At 48.6% G+C, this 14351-nt stretch overlaps 1 protein-coding gene across 1 annotated transcript in view; it reads left to right on the forward strand.

The window, feature by feature from the left end:
- Window positions 1-6621: 6621 nt before the first annotated feature.
- Window positions 6622-14351, forward strand: part of CHST15 (carbohydrate sulfotransferase 15) — a 72447-nt gene continuing 64717 nt past the window's right edge. The window contains exon 1 of the mRNA XM_077257054.1: window positions 6622-6767. The gene's annotated coding sequence lies outside the window, so the exon portion shown is untranslated. The remainder of the gene's footprint in view (window positions 6768-14351) is intronic.

Raw genomic sequence — 14351 nt, forward strand, 5'->3', positions numbered from 1 at the left:
TCTCTGGGTCCTCAGTCCGGAACACGGTTCACCAGGCTGCGCAAGTCCGGCCGGTCCAATGGCACCTCCAGAGTTCTCTTCACAGGTGGAAATCGGTGCCTTCCTACTAGCGCTATGTGTTGTGGTCCTTCCCTGCTGTGCTTACGGAAAGTACCCCACAACTGTTGTGTCTGTTTCTGATGTTCCCTCACAACTCGATTAGATGATGTTCTGCTAATCCTCCGTCCCTCCCTGATGTTCTGGTTGGGACGGCACCCGTTTGACGGGTAGGCTCGGAGCTCTTCCGGGACCCTAGAGTCGCCCCTCTCCACAAGTTGCCCCCCAAGACTGCATAGGTGATATGTGTTAGACAGCCCGCCTTAGACTGACTATCCTGCCGCGGTTTGGAGTATTGCTTGAAGCTGAATATTATTCTACTCCCTCGGCGTTCCGGCCACCGGTAGTGCGCCTCAGTAGGATGTTGCTTCGGTCTTACAGCACGACTCCTACTGGTATTTCTCCTTTGCGTGATCTCGTTTCTCACTCAGCACAATCTATCTCGCTTCTAATCCTTTCTTGGGGACTGCCGCTACCCGGAGCAGGCACGGTCCCGTTACGTTCTTTCTTGTTGCCAAGCCTCTGTCAGGATCCCACCCCTGACAGAGACCCTACTGTATCTTCCCCCACAACACCCTCTGCCACAAGGTGTTGCCTGGTTCCAACCCAGTCAGCTTTCTGATCTAACTTCCTGCCTGACCCCCAGTTTACCCACTATGGTGGGGAGTGGCCTAATGAATAGCACCCTTAGCTCCCCCCGGAGGCCCAGCTGTGAAATGTATTGGTGTCTGTGATACCTGATCAGATGAACTCCTTCAGTGCCATCAGACGCACCATAGCTCCCCATAGTGGCGGAGCCACAGTACTGCAACGACCAGGACTCTGGGGCGCTGCACTCCCCCCTGGTTAAACACAGTACTCCGGGACTGGGAAGAAAACAACAATACAAGTTAGCAAAAAGACATACAGTTTTGTTGAGTGCAATAACAATAAGTATACTTGAACAGGCTTCCCTTTATGGGAGGTAAGGACACTTGAACGTTACAAACATGGTTAACATTATAAATTACAGGCTATAAATAACTCCTGTTACCCAACCGGGTATTCTACTAAGTGCAAAATTGTTGAACAATAATTTAACATTGCCTTTAAGGACATACACTCTGAATCCACTAAAGACCTTCCTATAATCACATTATAAGGTAATTTAACTTTTCATTCTCCTTCTTTAGATCTGCAGGACCGCCTGTCCTATCGGCACCAGACCTTCTGCCTCTCCTTTCTGTTACAGGACCGCCCCGTTCAGCCAGGGCCTACTGCCTTTTCAACTACTATACACAGTATAGAACATTACTTGCAGTTTAAGAGCACTGAGCCATCTCTACATGACTCCTATGAGGACTCAGGGTTTACCTTCTATCCTAACTATCTTTCAGCATTATTATTATTATTATTATTATTCATTTTTATAGCGCCATTTATTCCATGGCGCTTTATCAAAACATTTTCTATTGAACATTAAGCCTTCTCATTATCTTTCTTTCTATCATGCATGCTGGACACCACGTCTATCCCTACGGGCCCACTGCATCCTTCTTCTATCTTTCACCTTTTTCTTCTCAGAGAACATCATCACTATTTCTTCACAATTAACTAGTTAAATACATATAACTTTCTCATGTAAACATTATCATCACTTTCTTTGGTCAAGACATTATTGCTTCCAATCTTAAAGCAATACCACGGTTTAAGCGCAACAAATGAACATCCCCTTTAAGAGGGGACCAAGTCTTTATGAGGTAGCACGCCTTCTCAAGCTACCAGTCCATACTCAGCAAAGGTTCCAGTGTGGTATCTTCACAAAGAGTCCTTCTTTAAGTAAAACCAGTAGGGAGCGCCTTTAATAAGGTGCAAACTATGTACAAGAAGTTCGGATCATGCACTGTTCATGATTTCAGCAGTTCTGTAAACTTTGTGCAAAAACTTGGAAAACAAACAAGAAAACAAAACAATAGGGATCCCAGGTCCACAGAAGGATCCCCTTAAGAGTTAACCCTGGACGGGTTCAACAGCAAAAATCAGGACACAGTTAACTATTTACATACAATGCAGTGTCTTTCTTATTGGAACCACGCAGGCGGCAGCACCGGTGGAGGCAACCCCGCAGGATACTGCGCACCACCTGGTACTGCATAAGGGGGAGTGTTGTCCCATCTGGGGGTCTGCGTACCCACCGTCTTCCGCTCTGGCACAGCAGGACCACTGGTCACCTGGGGAAGCGCCTCCTTAGCCACCACAGCGGTGGTGGTAGTAATGCTGCAGGTCGTGGTCTTCACCAGTGTACAAGCGGGAGTGACCACGGTGGTCTGGGTGGTGGTCGTGGGCCAACCACAAGGCAGCACCTTGGCCACAGGGGACGGTTTTGCGGGCACCTTGGTCGGGGATTCCGTCGGCTTCCTCTTGTACACGTTTAAAGCAAACCACCCCTTCTCACCAAGGTGCCTGGTGTAGGTAACACTGTCCCCCGGGTAGAGGTCCCGGTCAGGGTGGCCCTCTCTAAGATGAGACTCGACATCCCGGCGGTTGACAAAGATCTCTGCGTATAATCCCGGCTCTTTAATGAAGCCCCAGCCTCCACGGAGCTTAAAGTCAACTACAATGCCCTGCCTGCGCGGGGCCTGGTGAGTGGTGGGGTCCTTGCGGGCCCGGTCCTTGACCGCCAAGTCTTTTTGATGGTGAGCCTCCCGCCCGGCCTGGTGAGTCTTCTCCTCCTCTTTCCACTGTTGTTCTAGCTGGACCCGATATTCCTCCCAGCTTAGGGCCTGTACCATCTCCCCTTCTTGGGTCTCTACCCCGGGGAACCCCATAAGATTGGATCCGGGGTTCACCCAGCGGCACACTGTGCGCTCCGCGTGGACCTCACACAGCAAGGGAGTAGGGGTGATTGGGGCTCGCATACGGTGTTCCATGCCCGTGGCTTCCTCCCATGGTAACAGGCGCTGGAGTCTATGGGTTCCCGGGATAGGTGGTGCTGCTACGGGACCCACCAGCAAACCCTCGGCCAGTGGGACGGGGTCGGCGGACTCACCAGCCGATGCAGGTTCCTCCTCCGCGGCGGGTTCTTCCGGCGGTGTCGACGAGGGTCCCAGCGGTTGCTCCAGTGACGGTGCAGGATCCGACGCCTGAGGACCTTCTTCCGGCGCTGCCTGGTGCGGAGCCTGGGCCTTCATGCTCAGTTGGAGGAGTTGGCTGATCGGGCTCTCCATCTCAACCCGCAGAAATTCAGTGCTGTCCACGGAGAACAGGCTGCTGGGCTCATCCGGGTAGCTGGGGGAGACTTCCACTTCAACCCCACTGTCGGGTTCGGAGCTGCTGGCCATAGCGTCCTCCACGTGGGTCACTTCCTGGTCTTTTTCCCGCACTCTCTTTCGTGGGCGGTGTCGTCTTCTCGGTCTCCGCCCTCCATTGAGGATTAGGAGGCGGATCTCTGCTGCTGACGGACACGTCCTCACGGTGCAGAAATATTTAGACTGGGCGGCCATTGCTGTTCGCGCTCTCCAGCTTGCCTACGCCCACTTCACGCCCCTCTCCTCTCCCTCCGCTCTCCTCAGCGCTGCAATGGCGGCGGATTTTGGCGGCAAATGGCGCAGCACAGTCCTTGCAATAAAGTACAGTCCAAGCACAGTAAATCACAGTTCCAAGGCACACATGACCTGATTCTTCAGGCTTAAGTAGATCCTGTTCGTGACGCCAAGTTGTAGCGCCCCCACTGCCGCAGGGCCGAGGGGTACCCGGTACCGGGCCTCTGAGTCTCTGCTCTGGGGTCGTCACGGTGGCTAGGCCCCGGTCCGTGACCCTGCCGTGGGGCGCACAGTGAATAATAGGTGTGGATGATGGTGGGGATGCTGTGGTGGTGCGGTGCAGTAAATAACGAGGACACCAGGTTGCAGTCTCTTTACCTCTTTACTGAAGATCTCTGGGTCCTCAGTCCGGAACACGGTTCACCAGGCTGCGCAAGTCCGGCCGGTCCAATGGCACCTCCAGAGTTCTCTTCACAGGTGGAAATCGGTGCCTTCCTACTAGCGCTATGTGTTGTGGTCCTTCCCTGCTGTGCTTACGGAAAGTACCCCACAACTGTTGTGTCTGTTTCTGATGTTCCCTCACAACTCGATTAGATGATGTTCTGCTAATCCTCCGTCCCTCCCTGATGTTCTGGTTGGGACGGCACCCGTTTGACGGGTAGGCTCGGAGCTCTTCCGGGACCCTAGAGTCGCCCCTCTCCACAAGTTGCCCCCCAAGACTGCATAGGTGATATGTGTTAGACAGCCCGCCTTAGACTGACTGTCCTGCCGCGGTTTGGAGTATTGCTTGAAGCTGAATATTATTCTACTCCCTCGGCGTTCCGGCCACCGGTAGTGCGCCTCAGTAGGATGTTGCTTCGGTCTTACAGCACGACTCCTACTGGTATTTCTCCTTTGCGTGATCTCGTTTCTCACTCAGCACAATCTATCTCGCTTCTAATCCTTCCTTGGGCACCGCCGCTATGCTGAGCAGGCACGGTCCCGTTACGTTCTTTCTTGTTGCCAAGCCTCTGTCAGGATCCCACCCCTGACAGAGACCCTACTGTATCTTCCCCCACAACAACCTCTGCCACAAGGTGTTGCCTGGTTCCAACCCAGTCAGCTTTCTGATCTAACTTCCTGCCTGACCCCCAGTTTACCCACTATGGTGGGGAGTGGCCTAATGAATAGCACCCTTAGCTCCCCCCGGAGGCCCAGCTGTGAAATGTATTGGTGTCTGTGATACCTGATCAGATGAACTCCTTCAGTGCCATCAGACGCACCATAGCTCCCCATAGTGGCGGAGCCACAGTACTGCAACGACCAGGACTCTGGGGCGCTGCATAAACCGCTGCGTTTCCCCGCGTTTTTTCCGCAGCATGTGCACTGCGTTTTTTGTTTCCCATAGGTTTACATTGTACTGTAAACTCATGGGAAACTGCTGCGGACACGCAGCTGCGGAAATGCTGCAGATCTGCAGCGTTTTCCGCATCGTGTGCACATATCCTTTGGGTATGTTTCCACGTACAGGAAACGCTGTGCGTCAAACACGCAGCGTCCAGATGTTACAGCATAGTGGAGGGGATTTAATGAAATACCGTCTCCACTATGCATTAAAAGACGCATGTGGCATACCTGCGGAAACGGACATGCGTTGCGTCTTTTAAGAACGCAGCATGTCCTTACATTGCAGAAAAAACTCAAGGACAACGCAGGTGACCTGCCAGTAACCTCAGGTGCAGATTTGGTCAGGATTTTACCTGCATAAAATCCTTACCAAATCCTGATGCTATCCTGAACGTGGACACATACCCTTAGGGTATGTGTCCACGTTCAGGAAACGCTGCGTTTTTGACGCAGCGTTGAGCCGCAGCGTCAAAAACGCAGCGTCCAGATGTTACAGCATAGTGGAGGGGATTTAATGAAATCCCATCTCCACTGTGCAGGAAAAAACGCATGCGTTTTTCCCGCAAAAACGCACATGCGTTGCGTTTTTTCAGAACGCAGCATGTTGCTACAATGAGCAAAACACGCAGGAACACCGCAGGTAACCTGCCAGTGACCTTAGGTGCATTTTTGGTCAGGATTTTACCTGCATAAAATCCTGACCAAAGCCTGAAGCAAACCTGAACGTGGACACGTACCCTTAGGGTATGTGTCCACCTTCAGGATGGCCGGCGGTATGGACGGAGCGGCAAACCGGCTCCGCCCTAAGCCCTCCCCCTTCTGTGACATGATGATGCCGGATGTGTTCATTGCACACATCCGGCATCATCGCACCCCACACATAGGGCGCTGTGATATACCTTGCGGCGCAGCGTCGCCGCAAGGTAAACGGACATGCTGCGATCTAAAAAGACGTGCAGCATGTCCAGAATCGCAGGGCCGCCGGGTGCCTGTTACCATGCATAGTGGAGACGGGATTTGATAAAATCCCCTCCACTATGCTGTAACATCTGGACGCTGCGTGTTTGACGCTGCGGCTCTGCGCAGCGTCAAACACGCAGCGTTTCCTGCACGTGGACACATACCCTTAAGAGTTTTCAAACCCAGAAGCGCTTATAAGTGACATAAGATGGGGCCTGTGCACAGCAACGTTTTGACATTACAGGATATTATATTATCTTTATGGGGCACAGAAAAAGTCGCCGTGTGCACACACCCTGACATGTTTTCCCATCGATATTAATAGGAAGCTTATTCACACAGCATTTGAAGAAGTTCTTTTGTGGATATTCAGCAGAATCTGCTCCAAAATCAATTTTTAAAAGTAACTCTGTGTGAACATACCAGCATGACTCCTTGCTCAGCAGTACAGTCTGAGGGCTCTTTCTTCATGCAGTTCATCATTAGTTCCCCAGAATGAAGTCTTTCTAAACTTCCTGCAGATAAGCAGCGCCCCCTCTGCAGCCCACTCTGCGCGGCTACTGCGTCCATTACGGTAGGGCTTGCGTGCATTACGGTAGCAGTAGTAGCGGGGAGGGCTGGTCCTGATTGACGTGCGGTGGGCGTGGTCTGCTGCTTTATTCCAGGGGCCGCTATAGCCGGGCAGATGCCGGGGATGCAGCTGCTGCTCTTCCTCCTCTGTGCCTCCTCTGTGCCTCCTCTGTGCCGGCACCAGGGTGTGGAAGCATTTATTATCGCATGAAGCAGGGGGAGATGCTCTCACAGGTAACTTGTGTCTGTGGTTGGGGGGATTAAGGGGGTGGTCTGCTGTATATTACATGCTCACAACTTCCCAGAGCATTGCTGCTGTGTGCTGTGCTCAGTGGAGGGCTCTGCTTCTGCTACACCGTGCACTGTGCAGAGCCCAGCGGTCTGCACAGGAGCCAGGCTGCAGATTATCCGGCATCTGATGGACCAGAGCAGCAGAATCACCTGGACCGCTCCTGAGGACTGAGCGCAGATCACCATTAGCTGAATGCTTTAGATGCATTTACATGTTGCATTTTGTTTTGGCTTTTTTTGCACTTTTTGGAAATCGCGTCCGTTTTATTGCTCTGCAGCATGTGAACGTCGCCCTTATCAATGCATTTTATTAGTAGTTGCTGGGGTTTATTTACATTACTTCCATATTGCCATCATATTCCAGACATCATCAAGAATGTTTCCTTATTCATCTGATAATCCAGATTGTCTGATAATCTGCCATGTATCGGGGATGATATTTCTGATTTATTGTGTACTGTAGTTGTGTGTGCATTATAGGAGGTTGTGTGGTGTGGTGGGTCCGGTATCAGCCTAGGACCCTCATCTTTAGCCCTGGTTCAGGGTCGGGCTCATTCATTACTGTATATGTGTCACCTGATGTGCGGGGTCAGCAGCTGATGTGCGGGGTCAGCAGCTGATGTGCGGGGTCAGCAGCTGATGTGCGGGGTCAGCGGCTGATGTGCAGGGTCAGCAGCTGATGTGTGGGGTCAGCAGCTGATGTGCGGGGTCAGCAGCGTCCCACCACAGAGGACTTAGGCGTCACTTGTTGTCCATGCTATGAGTTGTTTGTCAGGTGAGTAGCAGAAGTCATCATCGTTCCGGAGGGTCTGTGCCCCCTGGAAACCCCTGCTGCAGTAAGCCCTATCCCTATTTAGGATCATTGGGACAGTGGTGGGAATATTTGCAACTAACCACATATGTGTGAATGAACCCTTCTGTAGGGGCACCATGTAGTGCCCGGAGCTGAGCCCCCTGCAGTGAGTGACGTTCTGCTGGCTGGAGACCCCTGGTTATGATGACCGTGTGCCTAGGGCTTTTTTTTTAGGTTGTCCATGTCCCGTTTTTATACGCAGGTATCGATGTGTAGGACCCTATTTTTGCTGTATATTCTAGGACCACGTCACGTGTATCCATAGGGCTCTGTATTTTCCTTCAGGCTAGATCAAGGTGCTATGCTATATCGGGGTGCTATGCTATATCGGGGTGCTATGGTATATCGGGGTGCTATGCTATATTGCAGTGTTATGCTATATCAGGGTGCTATGCCATATCGCGGTGCTATGCTATATTGGGGTGCTATGCTATATCGGAGTGCCATGCTATATCAGGGGCTATGGTAGATCGGGTGCTATGCTATATCGGGGTGCTATGCTATATTCGGGGCTATGGTAGATCGGGGTGCTATGCTATATCGGGATGCTATGCTATATCGGAGTGCTATGCTATATCGGAGTGCTATGCTATATCGGGGCTATGGTAGATCGGGGTGCTATGCTATATCGGGGTGCTATGCTATATTCAGGGCTATGGTAGATCGAGGTGCTATTCTATATCGGGGTGCTATGCTATATCGGAGTGCTAGGCTATATCAGGGGCTATGGTAGATCGGGGTGCTATGCTATATCGGGGTGCTAGGCTATGTTCGGGGCTATGGTAGATTGGGGTGCTATGCTATATCGGGGTGCTAGGCTATATTCGGGGCTATGGTAGATCGGGGTGCTATGCTATATTGGAGTGCTAGGCTATATCAGGGGCTATGCTATATCGGGGTGCTATGCTATATTCGGGGCTATGGTATATCGGGGTGTTATACTATATCGGGGTGCTATGCTATATCGGGGTGCTGTGCATCTTTTTACCTTTTTTCAGCTGTACAGGAACATTGTTTGCTCTTTCTTAGTCCTCATTCAGATGTCTGATTTTTTTTGCGTTTAAGACAATCCGATCTATTATTGTGCTGCGAGTGTCATCTGATTTTTTCATCCGTGGAGAAATTTCAAAAAAACAATTTGTCACCTTCTCCTCTCTGACACTCCGTGACTATCCATGTCATCCGAGGGCTGTTCGAATTTTTTTTTTCACTCACCCATTGACTTGTGTGGCTGACATTGATCTGATTCTTGGATCAAAATTGGACATGTCTCTACTTTCACTGACCACTCAGACCAAGGAAAAAATCGGTCATGTGCACCGCCCCCCCCCCCCATAGAGTAGCACAGGTATGAATCCTATCTGTGAAAAACACGGATTTCTACTGCATGCAAAAATATGACGTCTGAATGAGGCCTTATACGGAGGACCAACCCCCCCCCCAAATGTCCCTTTTTCCTTTTTTTATATAACTGGAGTCATTAAATCATGTATACCACTATATTCCTATGCTGTGATAATCTGCACATAGTGTACAGGGTCCAAAAGTGACCACCACTTGTTCCAAGATCGGACCTGGGGTCCCTGTGTGAATGGAGTGGTGGTCGAGCATGCACATTACCACGGAATTTAAGGGTTGTGGGACTGTCAGAAACAGCGGTGCACTGCAACTCCGTTCACACAGAGGACCCTAAACCAGTGATGGGCAACCTTTTGAGCTTGGTGTGTCAAAATTCGCCAAAAAACCGAGCATAACTTGGGTGGTGTGTCACCTTGATAAAAAAACATAATTTTGCGACATGTATAGTTTAAATAACAAATATGTATAATTATTTAACTTACCTGCTTAGTGACTTCTTTGTTCATCTGTCAGTTGGTTTCTTTTGTTGGTCTTGCTATTATTTAACTTGTGTGGGGTGCCGTGAACTAAGATAAGTGAGGGGGAGGGGGAATTCTTGCGATGGCGAACCTGTGGCATTCCAGCTGTTGCAAAACTACAATTCCCATCATGTCTTCACAGCCAAAGCTTTTGCTTGGAATGGCCAGGCATGATGGGAATTGTAGTTTTGCAACAGCTGGACTGCCACAGGTTCGCCATCACTAAATTTAGTGACTTTTTTGTTGCTGAATTTCACTAGCTAAATGTTCAATTGAAGGTTGGTATTTTGTACACTTCAAGCCCAAGCAAGCGCTACTAAGTTCATCTGTCAATCTGTTTCTTTTGTTGGTTGTGATATTATTTAATGCTGAGAATAAGGTCTCACAAAAGTAGGTAGAGGGAAAAATAGTGAGTAAAGCCATTGCTATATTTTTCAGGGTGCTAAAAGTGTCTGGTAACCTATTCCAGGCACTCCAAATTTCCTGTTCATAGTGGCACTCCTCTTGATTCTCCAAGCGGCACCTTTCTAGATTCTCAAGCTTTGACCTCAAGTCAACAAACACCTGAGCCCAGATGCTGTCCTGAAATTCTGCAAGTTGCATCTCCAAATCATCAATTTGTATCCACTGGAAACCATTTAATTCCAAACTACTGTAGACTACTACATCAGGATACTTAATTATTTTCATGGTCTGTTCTAGGCTTCTAAATTGATGAAATCTATCACTGAACTGGTCAAGTAACGAGTCTAAAACATACTGGTACTGTATATGCAAGGGTTCCATTTCATTTTGTACAGCTGCACTGGCCTTCTCAAAATACGTTGTTACTCGAGGAAAATACTTATAAGTTTTAGTTTCTACATCTCGCTTGAAAATTTTAAGTTTACTTTCAAAAGCTTTTATGTATCCAAACATAACGTCAATACTTTTGCCAAAACCTTGTAGCTTTAAGTTCAGTTCATTAATATGAACAGAGAGATCTGTAAAAAACATCAGGTTGTTGACCCACGTAGAATCATAGAGCTGAGGAAAGTTTCCCAGATCCTTATCCTCAAGAAATACCTTAATTTCTTCAAAGCACTCCACAAAGCGCTCAAGAACTTTGCCTCGGCTCAGCCATCTTACATTATTGTTCATCAGCAGTCCACTGTAGGTGGAATCAACCTCCAGTAAAAGTGCAGAAAATTCTCGCTTGCGAAGGGGGCGAGCAGCTATTAAATTAACGATTTTTGTAACAACTGACATTAAGTCGTTTAAGTCAGTGAATCCTGCTTTGGCACATAAAGCCTCCTGATGGATAATACAATGAAAAGGCACAATCGGATGTCCAATACCTTCCGTAAACAATTTAACAAATCCGACTTTTTTCCCCACCATGTTTGGTGCCCCATCTGTCGTCACTGACACAACTTTAGAAATATCAATGCTTAGGTCACAGAATGTTTGCATAACAACCTTACATATTTCACTTCCTGATGTACTTGTTGGCACTGATACTAACTGTATCAACTCTTCTCTCATTGTGAGACCATCAGAATATCGACCAATAATGGCCAACTGAGCATGTGATGTGACATCAGTAGTTTCGTCAAGAGAGATCGAAAAATATTTACAATTACTTATGTCTCTCTTTAATTGATGTTGTACGTTTGTGTTCAGTCTCATTATTCGGTCTTTTATGATATTTCTACTCAGTGGTAACTCAGATATTCTCTTAATAATTGCATCTTTATTCTGCATATCATGAAACAGAACTGGTGCACATCTTAAGAGAGTTTCTTTAATAAATTCTCCCTCACTGAGTGCTTTTCCATGCTGAGCTATGGAGTGAGCAATGCTCAGACTTGCAGATGTTAAATTTGTAGAGCTTTTTACAAATTTAAGGATGGAATTAGATTGGCTCTTATGAAGGTGTAGCTGCCTGGAAATGTATTCCTTCCTTTCATCCTCACTTTTTTTCAAGAGCTGGGAATGATTAGTTTCAAAATGTCTATTTACATTCCACGTTCTGCTTACTACCGTTTCACTACATAGAACGCAAAATGATCTGCCATTTTTTTCTATAATGCCGTACATCTCAGTCCATGACTCTTGAAAGGGTCGGCTACTGCTACTACCACTCCCTTTACTCAACTTTGGTTTCTTATTTTGTGGCTTCTCCATGAGAGAAGATTTATAGTTAGCCCTGCAGGCAATTAGCAGAAATAGGGGTTAATAAGGATGCACCACAAACAGTAATGGTGGTGAAATGGAGTCTGTACTGCAAGATGGCGTTCCTAATGGCGGGAAACGGCACCCATAGCACAGGCCTCTTCCAGCCTCCCCCTCACTTATCTTAGTAATGGCCAATGACACCCCACAGTTCACAGAATGATGATGGTTGCTGCCTGCAGACAGCAATCACAGGGCCTCCGGACAGCTATCTCCTCAGGCCTCAGAAGTGCAGCCTGGGACTTCTGGTCGGCGCAGCAGGGAGCAGCGCAATGTCGCCCAAACAACACAGATCCGACGCAGAGGCCTGGGACTTCCGGGAGCTGCGCCTGGCCTACCGGAAGTCCCAGGCCTAGACGCTCTGCACCGGAGCTCTGTTGTTTGGACCCACAGACCTCCTGCATGGCATCCGATCCGATAAAAAATCGGATCGGATGCCATTAGTGTTGAGCATTCCGATACCGCAAGTATCGGGTATCGGCCGATATTGCGGGTATCGGAATTCCGATACCGAGATCCGATACTTTTGTGGTATCGGGTATCGGTATCAAAACAACATTAATGTAAAAATGTGTAAAAGAGAGAATTAAAATAAAAAATATCGCTATACTCACCTCTCCGACGCAGCCTGGACCTCACCGAGGGAACCGGCAGCGTTCTTTGCTTAAAATGCGCGCGTTTACTTCCTTCCGTGACGTCACGGCTTGTGATTGGTCGCGTGCCGCCCATGTGGCCGCGACGCAACCAATCACAGTAAGCCGTGACGTAATTTTCAGGTCCTCAATGCAGAATTAGGCATTCAGGACCTGAAATTACGTCACGGCTTGCTGTGATTGGTCGCGTCGCGGTCACATGGGCGGCACGCAACCAATCACAAGCCGTGACGTAATTTTAAAATGCGCGCGTCTCCTGCCTCCTGTGACGTCACGGCTTGTGATTGGTCGCGTGCCGCCCATGTGACCGCGACGCGACCAATCACAAGCCGGAACGTAATTTTAAAATCCTGAATGCCTAGATTAGGCATTGAGGACCTGAAAATTACGTCACGGCTTGCTGTGATTGGTCGCGTCGCGGCCACATGGGCGGCACGCGACCAATCACAAGCCGTGACGTCACGGAAGGAAGTAAACGCGCGCATTTTAAGCAAAGAACGCTGCCGGTTCCCTCGGTGAGGTCCAGGCTGCGTCGGAGAGGTGAGTATAGCAATATTTTTTATTTTAATTCTTTCTTTTACACATTTAATATGGATCCCAGGGCCTGAAGGAGAGTTTCCTCTCCTTCAGACCCTGGGAAAGAAGCAATTTCTATGGGGCCGCGGCCGGCGTGTCACTGAAAATGACTACGCGTGTCAGCACTGACACGCGTGTCATAGGTTCGCCACCACTGCCCTAAACTGTGGTAGGACCCCAAACTGTGGTAGGACCCCACCAATTACACACCTATCCTCCATCTATGTCCATAGGTACTTTGTATGGCCACCAGTCATAGGATCTGTCAGATAGATCAGCTTCCTGAACCAAGATGGGGCATGTCACATTTACATGTCCAATCCTTTTCTTAAGAGATAAGTGGCTATAAAGTTGTCTGGCAGCAGCTTATCTCCCCTGCATGATCCAAATGTGCATGTTTTTGGGGGAGTCTTGGAGCATTCTGAGGGTCTGACAATTCTTAATCTCTGGCTACCTGCAGGTGGCCTTCCTGTGCTCCGTCCTATAAGGCGCCATTCACATTGCAGAGTATTTCTGGATTCAGATTCCCCCAAAGTACAGCCCTGGAGCTCGCCGTATAATCTCAGCACAGCGGCTCCGGGTGCTATATTGCCTGAATGAGTTAATGGGTTATAATAACCAGTTTTATTGCAGAAGACCCTCGCACTTGTACCTTCCCCCTCTACATCCCACAGCCTCTATTCTGCAGCCCGGCGGTGGGGTGACAATGTGAAGAGTCCCATATGAGCCTCTATTTTGTTCCGATCTGCTCTGATACATCTGATATATGAATGTAATAATCTTTTCCTCCAGTTGGGACATCAATAGAATAATGATAAGATATCACAGCCTAGAATTAACCCCTGCAGTGCCAGAGCCGTAGCGACTGGTCAGACAGCGTAATTCTGAATATTGCGCACACCCTAATTAATTGCTGCCTGTGAAGAATGGATGATTGATTACTTTTTATATATTAAACTTTTTTTTTTTCTCTCAGAAACCGTGTCGCTCCTTTCTGGAGATTGTGTCTGGCATTGCATCTCAACCCTATACAAGTGAATGGAGCTGCAATAATTAAGCACGGTCCAGCGACAATTGTAGGGATGTTTATTGGGAAAAATAATAAGCAGCGGCTTTTTTCAAATTTCGGACAACCCATTTAACATATATAATAATAGATAATGTGTGCAAACTGTAAAGCACTGTGAAATATGTTAGCGCTATATAAAAATAAAGATTATTGCAATCGCACCCGGGCCCTGGAGCCTAGGGGGCCCTAAAATTCCCTTTGGCCTATATAAAAAGACTATTGCTATTAAAGATTTAAAATATTTGGGGGCCCCGTTGGAGCTTTCGCATCAGGGCCCATGAGTTT

Source organism: Ranitomeya variabilis, chromosome 4 (genome assembly GCF_051348905.1).
Source record: "Ranitomeya variabilis isolate aRanVar5 chromosome 4, aRanVar5.hap1, whole genome shotgun sequence".
NCBI lineage: Eukaryota > Metazoa > Chordata > Amphibia > Anura > Dendrobatidae > Ranitomeya > Ranitomeya variabilis.